This window comes from Urocampus carinirostris, chromosome 4, assembly GCF_059441175.1.
Source record: "Urocampus carinirostris isolate Australia breed hairy pipefish chromosome 4, RoL_Ucar_1.0, whole genome shotgun sequence".
NCBI classification, from domain to species: domain Eukaryota; kingdom Metazoa; phylum Chordata; class Actinopteri; order Syngnathiformes; family Syngnathidae; genus Urocampus; species Urocampus carinirostris.
The window spans coordinates 13,674,696-13,678,994 of record NC_142352.1 but is presented as its reverse complement, the minus strand read 5'-3'; the positions used below and the strand labels follow the sequence as shown (position 1 = coordinate 13,678,994).

Sequence of the window (4,299 nt, the reverse complement as noted above, 5' to 3'; positions counted from 1 at the left end):
GAAGTTCGATATCTTGTGGCCTGGCAGCTCAGTCACAACCAAGTTACCAAAATAAAACGTTTTGAAAACATTTTATCTATTAGTCTACTGCTTTACATTGGTTATGTGTACACGGGGTTGGGTAGAGTTACTTTAACATGATTACTTTCAATTACTTTTGGATTACTTTAATACCAAATATGCTAATAAAAGACAAAAGGAAAACTAAATATGCCATCTACGGGCAGTGGGCAGGGGACACCATGTACTGGTTGCCAGCCAATCGCAGGGCACACAGGGACAGACAACTAATTCGCTCATTCACACCTAGGGACAATTTGGATGGGCCAATTCACATGAAATGCATGTTTTTGGAAGGTGGGAGGAAACCGGAGTGCCCGGAGGAAACCCACGCAAGCACGGGGATAACATACAAACTCCGCACAGGAAGTCTGGAGCTGGATTTGAACCCACGACAGGTTCCCATGACATGATTTGTGCCGCACAAGCGCTAACCACTGTGCTGCCCGGTATCGATCCAATTCAAGGAAAAACAAGGCACTATTGATCGATGCCGATCCGATACCGATACTTTTTGTTGGAAACATCAGTGTCATCAGCTTTTCTCTGTTTTCTTAGCACCTTGAAGACATGTTTGTTGATTTTGTCTAACCAATGCGAGGTTGGGAGTTTGGGGGATGCTTTCTACATATTTCAGCCTAAAATAGGAGACATAGAATATCTGTAAATGTGATTTTGTTATCTACAAATTGTTTTACAATTTTCTTGTATCCCTGTTGCGGGTCTTTTTGGTGTTTCAAAAAAATGTAAGAGATAAATCTATCTATATAATTGTCATGCTAATGTTTGATATCTATAACAGTTTTTCTTCTTCATACCAATGATTTTGTCCAAAGTGTTGCTTTGTAATCATCAACTGATTGCAAAATTGCAAAAGCTGACATTGACGGTTTCGAACACGACCGTTCAGACTCTACCTTTCTAAACATTTTGACGTTTGCGTGCGACGCAGGATCACGAGTTTGTGCCCACGCGGGTTTTCATCGAAGGGGACTGACACGCATGACCACTGACTGTGGAAAACAGGATACAGGCGATGCCGCAACAGGAAGTGTTGCGCTGCTCCTCTGCAAAACATCAGTTTAGCCAGACTGAGATGGTTGATGTCTAAATTCTTAAAACCCTGTGGTAGTGCGCACGTTTCGTAATCAAACTTGGCTCAACATTTATTTCTTAAGAAATGCTGTTTGAAGAAATGTATGTCCAAAGCAAATTGTGTTTTCAGTAAATTGCTTTTATTAATCTTTTAAACCAAATCATATTTATTGTTGAAGCACTTTTCAGGCAATAAATTACCACTCAAGGTGCTGTATAGAAACAATTAGTGTGCAATAAGACAATAAAATCCCCTCCTTTATCCCCACCCAACAACCCGAAACACCTAAAAAACAGACACACACAATGTTTAAAATACAACAAAAAGAAAAAAAATAGGATTAAAAATCAAAGATGATAATGGCAAGACAAAGATTAACAATGTGAAGAAAGAGACAAGAGAGAGGCTTATCGACACCGATAGGTATGACAGCAGATGGCCTCAGGATTTCAAGCTATTGAATCACACCTTACTAATATAAAAAAGTGGATTTTGAGCCTACTCAAGGCTCCCCGCTGACCTGATGTCCGCCGGCAGACTGTTCCATAGGTGAGGACCAAAGTGGCTGAATGCTGCTTCACCATTGGTTCAGGTCAACACTCTAAGAACAGTTAACAAACCGCTGATAGAGGACCTCACGTAAGGGCTGATATAAAAAAAAATCAGGCAGATAAGATGGCCCAAGACCATTAAGTCATTTAAAAAAACTAGCAAAAGCAATGAAAAGATTTTACAAATGGTGCAAAATGATCTCCCCGGCTCCCACAACACACATGCTGCTGAATTTTATAGTAGCAGCAAGCCGTCAATGTTTTTTGGGGGGAAAACCGGAGAGCAGGGCATTAAGATGATCGATACGAGGGGATACAAAAGCATACATTAGCACATCTGTGTTTGCTTGAGAGACAAATAGGCGGACTAATTATTTTTTGAAGATAAAATCTAATCTGTGCTACGTTTTAGAAACGTGGAGTAAAATTGAGCTCAGAGTAAAAAATAACAGTGACATTTTTAACAAGATCTGAAGGTCTAAAATCTTATGATTTGGGTAAAGGTTTCTCTCTATGACCTCTGGTTTGTCCTGGTTGAGCTGTAGGAAGTGCTCTGCAATCCATGACTTACAGTAATATCTAAAATGCATTTTAAAAGGGTATGTATCCACAGGACTTGGGTCATCAGGGGACACAGCGATGTACAGATGGGTGTACAGCAGGAAGCTTAAAGTTTCGATGGGAAACACATTTTTAAAGGGACATTTTAAAATGGTTTGTTAAGAGTACATCCACATGGAGAATTAAATTACCCTGAACTTTTCTTTTACAATCTGACTTAACATGGTCATTCATTCATTTTCCAGCTACTTAACCTCACTATGATGCTGGAGTCCATCCCAGTTGACTTTAGGCAATGGCATGCACACAGAGACTCGCCTATTATGTCCCGGGGACAAGTATTACTTGCCAACCGACCTTCCAAGCATGTTTTTTATACGAGGGATTGTAGCTGCAAACGTGCAAACAAGTAAATCACTATGCCACTATTTGATTTAACATTTAATGTATCTAAAGATTGTTTTACAGTGTCAAGAGTCAATAAACATGAAATATCTTCCAAAGGAAACAGGTTGGAATAAAGCGTTATGACTAAACAGAGTAAGATCATGATTAAGCGTGAATGAAAAGATGACAAGGGAATAGAACAAGTAACACTCAAAGATCAAATTGCCCAAATGCGGAAACGCCCACGGTCTCTCCGAAAGAACAAGTTATTCAGTCCTACCACTTTGCTGTGTTCGTTTTGCCGCCGAAGTCGAAGCGCCAAAGTCCCCTGGTTATCAACTCCTGGAAGCAAATCGCCCAAGGTGGATGAAAAATGCAGCTTTCTATATATCTGTGAATTAGCAGGGGAACTAAAACTTCCTTAATTCTGCCAATTTAGGTTGGTTACCATAAAGCTCCTTCTCCAATTTCTTCTTCTTCTTCCTTATTAAAACAAGAAGGTGACAAACTTCCTACAGAACATGTTGTTTCAGGCTTTCACTCACAATGGATGGCTTTTAAGTACTGTACACAAAATCTAAAAATGAATTATCTCATTTCAAAGATTGCATTTTTTTTTGTGAATGTAAATTGGGTTGGATTAATATTTGAGCAAAGGAGAGTCCAACTCATTCAATTCATGATTAAAATAATAATGAAAAATGAAGCAAATCTTCTGAGTTGCAATTTCTTATATAAATTTTCCGATAGTTTCAGTTACAAGATTGGCTAACTGTTTTGAGCATGATACCGTGGTGTCAAAAGCATTTATCAATGTTCGTCCATCTTTGTTGATAATAATAAATATTACGTTATCAATAATGTAGCCTAATTCGAGCATTGTTTTTTAAAAAACAGATTTAACTGACTGTTCAGTTTGTTTCTTTTTACAAATGTTAAATCTTTGGCCTGTTATCCTCCTGTAGGCGCTACAGGTCCCTTAAAACGAGGATTAATAGACTCTGAGACTTTCTTATTTTGCAATGCATTGAAAAATGGGTATTCATGGGTATTTATCTTATTTATTGACCTACTTTGTTTTTTTTTTGCCGCTAAATGTTATTGTACTATTGGGCATTGCCCTTTTATTACGATGTTCTCACAACTTCAGCCAGTCTCTAACCCACCGGGTAAATATTTTTGGCTTTTATCATATTTTTTAGAGTGCCAGTCGAATTTCTTTGTTAACAACTATTTTCTTAACAATAACAACATAGACCATTCGAATTCTAAAGTTCTAAATTGTTAAATTTCTGGGGAGCTTTGTTTTGGACTGACATTCCGAAGACGTTTCAGTGGCCTTTGTTTTTTTTTCCAACGTCTCCCAACATGCGTGTGAGGGGACATCCAGAGTTCTCACTTCCTACTACTCACAACCTCCATCCAAGACCATGGATAATATTAGACATTGTGATTCACAAGGCACATGGACGAACAATCACTTTGCATTGAAGGGAGGGAGGGAGAGAGAGAGAGAGAGAGAGAGAGAGAGAGAGAGAGAGCGAGAGAGAGAGAGAGAGAGAGAGAGAGAGAGAGAGAGAGAGAGAGAGAGAGATGAATTACAAAGTTACTGTTTTAACCTTCAACAGTGTTTATTGTGTCTTA

At 38.7% G+C, this 4,299-nt stretch overlaps 1 long non-coding RNA gene across 1 annotated transcript; it reads right to left on the bottom strand.

The window, feature by feature from the left end:
- Window positions 1-519: 519 nt before the first annotated feature.
- Window positions 520-3,176, bottom strand: LOC148366877 (uncharacterized). Its single transcript, XR_015850184.1, has 3 exons — window positions 2,936-3,176; window positions 1,677-1,757; window positions 520-1,127 (listed from the first exon to the last, which is right to left on the bottom strand). It is a non-coding gene; the product is annotated as an uncharacterized LOC148366877 (long non-coding RNA).
- Between the last annotated feature and the right edge of the window lie 1,123 nt (window positions 3,177-4,299).